Source organism: Hibiscus syriacus, unplaced genomic scaffold (assembly GCF_006381635.1).
Source record: "Hibiscus syriacus cultivar Baekdansim isolate YM2019G1 unplaced genomic scaffold, ASM638163v2 tig00111210_pilon, whole genome shotgun sequence".
NCBI lineage: Eukaryota > Viridiplantae > Streptophyta > Magnoliopsida > Malvales > Malvaceae > Hibiscus > Hibiscus syriacus.
In genome coordinates, this window is record NW_024063021.1 from 686,272 (window position 1) to 697,954 (window position 11,683).

An 11,683-nucleotide genomic window follows, 5' to 3' on the forward strand; every position below is an offset into this window, starting at 1 on the left:
TCTTTTTATCTTTTCAAGGCTGTTCATATTCTTGGAGAGACAATGCATTCAATCCTTCATAATTCACCTATTCAAGTCTTACTTATCATTCTTTGAAGGCTATCCACTTGCTACCAAGGAACAAGCAATGAAGGCTGATTTTATTTCATTTAATCATCAAATTAAGTGATAAAATCAGCAAGGAATTTGAAGAGACAAGCTGATTTGGACATGTAGGAGGTCCACATTCATCCTATGACTTCATTTAACCTCTTTTCTTCCCTTTGCAAGCAAAGAAAGGTAGCCCAAGAGTCACCCTCATTCTTGGACGAAATTAAGGCCATATTCAACTTCAAATTATCTAGATTCATCCCCAAAATGATCTAGAATATTCATCCAACTTTGAACATAAGAAGACAAAGCATTCAAGTGCATTTTATTGCTAAATTGATGAGAATGTTATCATCTTTTGAGTCTTTTCATATGCTTATTAGATATACTATAAATAGGCACCTTTGGGATCATTTGTAGACACACAATTTGATTTATGAAAATACTTTGAAATATTGCTTTCATTTTAGTTCTTGGATTAGAACTCTATCGGTTTCTTGTCGGTCTTGAAGTCTTTATCCAATTCATCTTGTTATAGCGTTGATTCCTAGCTCTACTATAGCTAGTAGGTCACGTTCCACCCTCTATCACTTTGATTCCATCATTATTATATTGTTGGTTCCTAACTCATATATATTTAGAGGGTCACAATCCATCCTTTGAATTATTATCATTCTCCACGCCAACCACAAACATCCTTCACCATTTTTGTTACATCCATTCAACCTTTATCACCACCACACTTCTTTCATTTGCAATCCACTTCAACTTTACTCTATCATTTCCATTACTTTCATACACATATTTATATATACATATTTCCCTTCTTATAACGTTGTTTGTACATTTTTCAATCTTTAATCAAAGCACTGCGAAGTTCTTACTAGAATCACGATCGGGCAACATCGTATATGACCCGGAACACATAACCGGGAGCATATCAGTACATTAAAAACAAATTTTGAAAATTAAGGTATAGTTAAAGGACGAGTTTAAGAATAGTACATTTATTATTTACTCATTACAAAATGTTTAAAGGAATTTGATATCATTTTATTCAATAACATCGAGTCAATTATAAATATTTGGTCAACTCATTGAATGGCTTCAATGATTTGAACAATTGCGTGTGTGTCTGTAGGATTTACGTGCATCATCGATGATTAAATAAGATTATAAATATACTATCTTATAATCACCGTAAACTATTAAACAAGTTAAAATTTGGCTAAAATAAGCATACCAAGTAAGGTTTATTATGACGTTTACTGTGGAAAAAACGACTAACATATGGTTAAAACTAAGTTGATAAAGTTTTAAAATTTTTTGGGTAAATTACAAATTTAGTTACTAAATTTTACTCTCTCTTATTTCACTCACTTTACTTTAAATATTTTCAATTTCTTCACTGAACTTAATACATTAGTTTTTTTCACCCAGTCGTTTTCTCACTATTCACTAACGACGTTATAAATGGGCTAATTTTATATAGATGTAAAATGAAGTTGTTTTGGTGAACATTTTGTTTTTTTAAATGACATCATTTTAACACCGTTAACTATTTAACGGCGGACTGACCAAAAAAACCTGTGAGAAAATTGAGAACTTCTAAAGTTCAGTGAGCAAAATAGGAGAGAGAGTAAATTTAGTGATGAAATTTGTAATTTACCCTTTATTTTTTAAAAGTTATCATCCATGGTGATAATTGATGTAATTGATTTTTAATACGAGAAAGGGTGAAGTATGGATAGGGCTTAAATTTAGACTGCTTTCAATGGGTTGAATCAAATTGATTGTACTTGGGGAGATAATGCAAAGAGAAAATAACTTCAGTGACCGAAAATGCCTTATAATATACGATTTTAACTAACAAATTCGCAATGCGATTTCAAATTCGCAACACGAACTCCAATTTCGCAATACAGTTTCCAAATTCGCAACGCGAATTTGGAATTCGCAACACATAAGTCAAATTTGCAACTCGATTTTGACAATTTCGCAACACGAATTTCTTTTTTTCGCAACACGATTTTAAATTTCGCAACTCGATTTTTGAATTTGCAACACGAATCTTCTCCGTAACTAGATTTTCTTTTTCGCAACACCAATTTCTTATTTGCAACTCGATTTTCTTTTTTGCAACACGAATTTTTTTGGGTATATAAACTACACAGCAGCAGTAGCAACTCATAACCTAAATCCCTAAATCGCAACTCAGTCTATCTCCATCTCTCACTCTCTCCGACGACATCCTTTCCTATATCTGACGACATCCTTCCCCATCTCTAATTTTTTACATAATTTTATTATATATAATTTTTCAATGATTTCTCTCCCAAATTATCAAGTATCAACTTAATAAAGGTATGTTTTTCTCTAAGTTAGTGATGATATCTAGTTTATAGCTCGTTTGTTAGTAAATTAATTTACAATTTATAGAATGAAATCATCTATGTTGATCATGTTGGATAGATTTGTGTTATGGAGGGTCATGGGAGAATGTTAATGGTGTTTTACAAATATGCCTTTACCCATGAATCTTCAACTAAAAACTGTCATTAAATTTGTTAACTTTTGAAACTCTTAATGTTACGTGTTTCAAAGAAATTGAATTTAGAGCCTCTAAGTGATTTAGGCTATATCAGAGAAAAGGTAAAGTTTATTTGTTAACGACAATGATGTTGAATGATTCATTGCTTATATTGTGTTTCGTAAGATGATGTTACATTGTATGTTGTTGAACCTAGAAGTAGTGAAGTTGGTTTAGTACGGGTAGTAATCAACTAAGTTCTTCAGCCCCAGTTTATGGTGCTCACAATGTACAACGTTTTTATCAACCTCAAAATTTCATGGTTCCACCACAATTTCATCACCAAGAAAATTTGTTTCACCATTTCCAATACCAAACACAATACCAAACACAATCTCAAAATCCACAAATTTTCCCTAATCCAAATCCCAATCAACTTTTAGCACCAAATTCCGGTTTTCGTATTGACCAGTTAGACGATAATGAGCCAACAGAAAAAATTGTGAGTACTAGTCAGTATTCGAAATTTGATCTTGATCAATACCCAGACTTTGATCTTGTTCAATACTCGGATTTTGATGATGGTTCAGAAGAAGAAACAGACCCTGCTTGTAATGATTTTGATATTGGTCAATACCCGTATTTTGATGATGAAATAGCCGCTGCCGAGGAAGATGTTGTTGATGATAATGAGGAAGTTACGGCTGTGAATGAACATGTTGAACATCCCATTCTGTAATTTATATAACCTGAAGAAGAAAAAAGAGAAGAATAAGTCCCCGAAGAAAAGAAGAAGAAGAAAGAGCCACAGGAGTATAACTGGAATATGCCAGAATTACTTCAGATACCGGAAGAAGAGTTGGTAAAGATAGCAATTGATTGTTACACAAAAGTTATTCGTATCAAGAAATATGATTGTTTTGATACAAGGAAGACTTGAAGATAGTTTGTATACGAAATGTGTTAGAAGATGGGTATCAACTAAAAGTTAACAATCAAGCAAAGATCATTTCGAAACAAAGTGTAAGATTGACAAAAACTGTACGTGGTGTATGATTGCAAAGAGGATAAAATATTGCGAAATGTTTCAAGTTAGGACTTTTATTGATAAACATACATGTTCAAGAACCAAAGTTTTTCCTCACTATAGACAGACAAACAAAAAGTGTTGGGTGGTTTCTGGCTGAGTTAATGTTTTTGAATGGCAGGGTATCGGGGACATGAAATTATGACTGACATGAATGCTCGTTCAAGATTAGTATCTCATATTCTCAAGCTTGGAGAGCCAAATGTTATGCATTGGAATTGTTGAGGGGGTCGCTAGAAGCAATCGTTTGCCCAATTGTCGGCTTATTGTCATAATTTAAAGCTGAAAAATCCTGGATCGGTACTCATATCAAACAATAGAGATGAATGTTTTGAGTTGATGTTTATCGCCATTGGTGATGCAGTTAGTAAATCAATATAATTTTGTTGACTCATTTTTGTTAATTACATGTATTTCACATTTAAATGATTATATTATTATGTATATTATTTGTAGATTCGTTCGTTTATTACTTGCATGCTCCCAGTTATTATAGTTGACAGATCACATTTGAAAGGTCGATACCTTGGAGTAAACTTATTAGCAGTAGCCATGGATGCTAATAATGGGACTGCCAATAGATTGCGGGGTTGGCAAATCTGAAACCTATGATTCATAGACATGGTTTATGGGCATCTTAGGATTGCATAGGTCCTATTAGCAATATGACAATCATATCCGATAGGGAAAACTCAATTGACAACGCTATTAGAAGGTGTTTCCCAGATGCTTTTCATGGACTTTGTGGTGTTTATTTGTACATAAATCTAAAATCAAGGTCTGCTGGTATAAAATCACAATGGACATACTGGAAGGCTGTAAAGCATACCGGGAAGTGGATTTAATAAGCATATAAATTGTTTTAAGAAGTGTTTTGCCTCAATGTGCTCAAACACTAGAAATGTCGGGTTTGAAAGATGGTCAAGAGTACATCAACTTAGAGCAGATATGATTTCATGACGTCTAATAGTGCATCAATCAACGCTCTAAGTCGTCATTCCCGAAAATTACCCATTACTATGTTAATGGAGTTTTTTCGAGCCTCGATTCAACAGTGGTTCTATAAGAAAAGAAACCATGCAGGTATTATTTCTTTAAATTCGTAACTTATCATATTTCATAGATTTACTAAGTATTATTTATTTAATTTTACAGGAACATTGGAACGTCGTGTTACACCATGGACTAAAAAAATATAACGAAACGTGTTGTAAAGTTAACGTCATGGAGAGTTGAACCATGTTCAAACACTTTGTTTGAAGTCTTGGATAATAACTTAAATGAGCTTGTCGATCTAAATGTAAAGACGTGTAGTTGTATGAAATGGAAACATCTGGTTATCCGTGTGGCCATGTTATAAAAGTTTCTCTTCATCTAAAAACCAAGATGATTCAAGGGCATACGCTATGGATTGCTATACTACAGAAGTCTATCGACAGACTTATGCCGAGATTGTCTACCCTATTCCACATCCTTCTAAGTGGGACATACCAGATGACTTAAAAGAGTTTTGCCACCAGTCATGGACAGAAGGCTACCTGGCCGACCAAAAATCACGATGTATACCGTCTAAGGGTGAAGAGAAGAAGATACCGACATGTAGTCGGTGCAAGGAAAGTGGTCATACAAGGTTGACCTGTGGATCACTAGTGCCATCACAATCATCTTTTCCTCTACCAAAATATGGATCCTCATCAAAATCCAAGCTCATATGGTGCCAAGCAAAAGGAAATCAAAATTGCATTCAAAATTAAAATCCTAATCACAACCGCCTTCACCTTTTGGGACTATTACCTTAGGTAATTTTTAAATGTAAACGTTGTATTATGTGATTTTATGTATGAATACATACATTTTTGCAGTTAGGCATGCATTATAAGTTGTACTCCTGACATCACATATACTAGTAACTTCAGTTTGAACATTATTATTATTTGTTCAGTTGTTATCACGTATCAGATTGTTATCTGTTATCTTCTTTTTGAAGGTGTTTGCCTTGAATTGAACTAGAAAAAATGGTTATTGTGAAATTCTCCCAGATTCGCAACTCAAATTTGCAACGCGAAAATAAAATCGCAACTCGATATTAAAATTCGCAACGCGATTTTTCGTGTTACGAATTTGATTTTCGCATTGCGAAACCGATTTTCGCGTTGCGAATTCGATTTTCTTAAACGTATTGTGCCTTCAACAGGTCTTTTGGGCAACATAATGCAAATTGAAATTAAACAAATCAATTAAACAAGAAAAAAACAAATTTTATTTACACTTTACAGCACATCCAACCTAAAATGCTCCTAACAATAGGGAGCTTACAGACATTGGTCAGAAATAGTTAACTGTATACAACAGAATTTAGGTTGACATTCATTATTATATACAACTTGCAAATGGATATGATCAGCCAATGAACTGAGATAAATTAAATTATTTAACCTGTATCAACAAATGGTTGTTTATGCACACTTTCAGCGCCCAGTGAGGTTGTAAGCATCTCAATATTTCTCGGCTTCAAACCTATGCATAAAACTCACAAGTGAAAATCATGTACATTCTAATCACATTTCAGAGTCATATAGACAAGCGAAGGTAAATTCTCATATGGTCATACTGTCGCATATCAACCACTGGATGCAGGTAGGCAACGTCTCGCATATATCTCTCTAGCCATAAAATGCCAAAACCACAACCCTACTGCAGCTCTATCTCAATCTGTCGGAGGTAGAAACTATTTACCTCCTCTCGTCATACGTTCCAAGCACATGCATACAAGCGGACCACAATCCCCTCTAGCTATTGACGTTTTTTGTGGTGTTGTCTAGTCTCTCATCATTGTAACTTTTAACTTTTTGGCTCCTCGTTTCCTGAATTAGTCCAATAAGCAATCACATCCAAGTATTTAGCCAAGATCGCTCCATCTATTACAAATAATATCTTTCAAATCAGATAATGGTATGTAATTCACATGTTGTCATATACTATCGTCTTCAGGGATGGGAGTTGAAGCTCGACGAGAATCCAATGACGACGTTCCATAACAGGAATAAACACCTGCAATATAATAAATAATACTTCAACTACACACATCAAATAAATTTTATGAACACCTTTAAATATGCAAAAATAAATACTAACCTTATCGACCTCCCACCACGTAGGATAAAAGATAGCTTTACCATTACCTAAAGCATATGGAGATTCTCTCTGATCCTTCAATTGAGATGCGTGAAAAGACGAAGGCATAATAGTCCATCACGTCTTTTTGAGTTTATTCAATTTCCTTAAGACCAGAAGTCGTGTTTCCATGCATCAATATGATGTTTAAAAAATACATATATTAGTGAATTTAATTTTAAAAAAATAATCAAAATCAATGTAAAAATAATATAGTACTTACCCCCATTCGAAATAACCATTCTCTTCAACCCCCAATAAAACACCCCACCAAGATCGCTCAAGAAACAAATATATCGTCGATTTTGCATATGTCGGTGAAGCACCCCTGGCTCCGCTCATGTAGATAAAAATCAACTACGGTCTTAGCCCAAACAATATTATCCTTAATTGTGTCTGGTAATGTGCATACCTCGTGCTGAGGAATGGTACTGGCCGGTAACAGATACAAAAGTCATATATGATCTATCATACCGGGCACAAGAGGGGGTTTATCAATATATCGACATAGGATGTGGATCCTGAACGATAGGAGGTGGATCTTGAACGATGGGAAGGGCTTCTTGAACGATGGGAGGGGCCTCTTGAATGATGGAAGGGGTCTCTTGAACGATGAGAGGTGAATCCTGAACAATGGGAGGTGGATCCTGAACGGCTGTAGGTGATTCAGGCTTCTTCTTACGCAGTCTTGGAACTCTTGGGGTGAAATGAGACGTAATGGCAGGTCCACGACGTCTGATGCGTGAACCCCGTCGTGCAAGAAAAACCCGACATAAAGCACTTACCTCATCGGGCCGTTAAAAATAAATTAATACATAAATCAGTAAATAAATAAATAAATAATGTCGAAAAAAGGTTATTTGCATTTTTAGTATAGTATTTCTTATAAAATTAACAAACTTACCTCTTTGTGTAGAGTATGAACCTCATTCTGCAATGACGAAACAATCTCACGTAGAGCACCGACCTCATCACATAAAGAAGCTACCTCACCACGTAAAGCACCATTGTCATCATGTAAAACAACTACCTCACCACGTAAAGACCCTACCGCATCACGCCATGCACCATTGTCATCACGTAAAGTATTGACCTCATCACGTAAAGCACCTAACTCATCCCGTAGAGGTGGAGAACGGGAAATAAATATCGTGGCAACTTTTCCAGTCGCCTATCATGAGGTGATGGTGGAGAAGAGGCTTGATGATGTGATGGAATAGGTGATGGATCTCGGTGTCGAGGTGTATAGTCGGCTAGAGGTGATGGCTCTCGGTGTCGAGGTATAGAATCGGCTGGATCAGGTGATGAATCTCGGTGTCGAAGTGGAGAATCGACTCGATGAGGTGATGGATCTCGGTGTCGAATTGAAAAATCGACTCGATGAAAATGTGGGGGATGCTCATCATCCGTCCCATCAAAAAAACGCGTACTAGCTTGCCACCAATCAGTGGCAAGCTCAGCCTCTGTGGGTGTCAATGTCTGTATTGGATATTTTGACTCCTAACAATATAAAAGCCCAAACAAAGTCAAACGTCTATTAGTAATAACTTGTTTATATATGGTACTATTTGTATTAACTTACATCATTGATTGTCGTATATGGTAGTAAATCTTCCCAATCCAACAGTCGGGTCCTCTTCCATATAATAGCCCTAGGAATATCATTTGAATTCTTGATGGCATAAGTACGCATACTGGGAAATGCCTCAAATATCCAAATCTACAAACAATATAATACACAAACATTAATTTTAGTAATTTTTAAATAATTAATTTTGGAAACATTATATAGAAATTCTTACCTTAAAGACCCAAATAAAGACTACCAAAGTGTATTTGAAACCATGCTCACACAAACTACGACGGTTCTCAAAGGCAGAAGACAATTTTTCCATGTAGCTTTCCATAGATATGAACCCCACGGAAACACGTTCCATGCATCTAGGTCATCTACCAATAATATTAAATCTTGAGAAATAGGTTGTCTGCCCTCTTTGGCTAAAATGCTGGCATACAAAAGTAACAAAAGGCATACTCAGACAACATCAAGGTCATCTATCCGAGTAAAACCATCTTTAAGAAGTAATCTTCTCAAATCGCCGACGTGTAAAGTGGCCATCACCTTTGCCAGCTCAGGAAAAACCCGAAATAACCATGATGGGCGGGAGATATGACTAATGTACAGATCTAATTCATCGTGTCGTCTGAAACGTAGACCAGTGACTAAGCAAAACTCCTTCCGCCCAAAACGAGTATATGCCGGTGGAAAAAAACCATATATCCTCATCACCACGTTGTATCCCCTCGGGTAGATCGTTAATCATGGTCTGAAGAAACAAATGAGTCAACATAGCATCTCCACCTGGATGTTGTACTTTCAGCCATGGCCCGAAACAAGTATTCTCAAACAAATTTCTTTGGACAGGTGTAAGTGTCGACGCAATTGTAGTTGCTAGGCTTAATTTATTCCTTAAAGTCAATGCAGCCGAAAAAATTCCTAACAAAAACAATAAGCATTCCAAGTTAGATATAATAATATACCAGAAACTAAAAATTATACACAATAAACAAACATGATATTAAATAGAGAAAATATAGCCAAATATGTTTCAAACTAGCCCGGTATTCACCCAAATCATTATTCTATCATAGTTCACAAAATGCATCAGATAACATTCCAGAAGTAAGCACTTATATAAACATTTAAAAGGACAACATATAGGTTTAGTGCAGGTTCAATGACAATATTCTAGAAGAGTAGTAGTTTATTCTTGAAACTTAAATTCGCAACACTATGAAGTTAGTATTTGTCTTTGTTTTTAGGTTGAAGTAATGCAATTCATTCAAGTTTCAATTTGCAGAAGAAGAGTATTTTATTCTTGAAACTTAAATTCGCTACATGAAAATTGAAACTTGAAAATGAAATTTGCAACACAAAATTTGTAACACGAAAATCGAAACGCGAAAATAAAATTTGCAACGTGAAAATAAAATCGCAACGCAAAACCTAAAATCGCGTTGCGATTTTCGTGTTGCGAATTTCATTTTCGTGTTGCGGATTTAAGTTTTAAAAACTACTCTTCATCTGCAAATTGAAACTTGAATGGATTGCATTACTTCAACCAAAAGACAAATACTAACTTCACATGGTTAAAGACTAAACAGTTTAGCAGTATTGACAGCAACCGAATGAATTTACTAAGCAATCTAAGTAAAATGGTTAATCTATATATTGAAATTACGAGTAAATTTATCATCAATTTAAATATAAAAAATCTAATAATAATACAAAAATTTCAAAATAAAAATAATTAAAAAACTAACCCTCGGTGGTTGATTTTCCATTTGTGGTCGTGAATGGTTGTGAGAGGGTGACTCTGAGAGATGGAGATGGAGGGATGTCGCCGGAGAGAGTGAGAGATGGAGATGGGATTGAGTTGCGATTTAGGGGTTTAGGTTATAAGTTGCGAATTACGGGATATACTATTTACATTTGTGTTGCGAAATTAATATTCGTGTTGTGAAAATAAAATTCGCGTTGCGAAAATAAACGCGCTTTGCGAATTATAAAATCTTGTTGTGAAAAGACTCTTGTGTTGCGAATTTGGAAAATTGCGTTGCGAAAAAGAAATTTGAGTTGCGAATTTGGAAACTGTGTTGCGAAATTGGAGTTCGTGTTGTGAATTTGTTGGTTATTTTTACAAATCCAAAAAAAGTTGGTTAAAATCATATATTATAAAGCATTTTCGGTCACTCAAGTTATTTTCTCTAATGCAAACCATATCATTATCAAAAGGAAATAATATCTATTAAATAGACAATCTAATATTATTATCAATTTAGAATTGGATCAATTGATATTTGATATAACTACAAACACATTTAAACACGTATCATTCTCGTCAATTAGAGCTATGAGTTGATTAGATATTGTATAAAAAGCAAAATAATTCCATAAGCATATTCCTTCTATATATATACTCGGTTATTAAATTTAAATTTAATTATTTGTAATTAAACTTGTGTGACATGTTGTATTATAGATCTTTAAATTGAATATGCTAAACTATATAATTACATTATAATTATAAGATTCTTTTTGATACAATAAATTTAAATCAGTTGTGACTCTCTAAGTTCAAAGCTAGGGCTTACTTAAGACCTAGTCGAGATTTACATAAACATTTACAGATTACCAACTAAAAGTGACGATAATTAAATTCAAAATTAACCTTACACGCTCAAATTCATGGATCTCAACCACTTGTACCGACATTCATTTACATTATAATTATAAGATTATTACTCATAACAATACTTATTACATAAAAATTTGGCTGTTAAAAATTATATGAATTCCTAAAATAAATATTCAGTCGTCTACTCGTTAGATAATGTTAACTATCAGTTCCCATAAGCAGTTAAGTTACCTATATGACTAATCATGCCTTCAACAATCATCAATAATAAAATATTTCTCATACAAAAGGAATTTATTATAAACATTGTATACTATGACTTTCGTTATTATTTTGCCTTAAATAGTTCAAACTGCACTCAAAGGCAAGGCAATTCATTTTTGTAGGAACTTTTGTACTAGAAATAATATCTCCACTTAGCTCCTTTGGGATGTAAAATATGATTACGATTCTACCATATATGTCTACACGTTAGCTTTCGCTAGAATCGGTGAACTTGAGCCACTGACTAGACTAATATCAATGTCTGAACAAACAAGTTACCAAGACAAGTAAAGAGAAAGAGCACTGGCCAACCCATTAACTAGCTAGTAGTAGAAGATT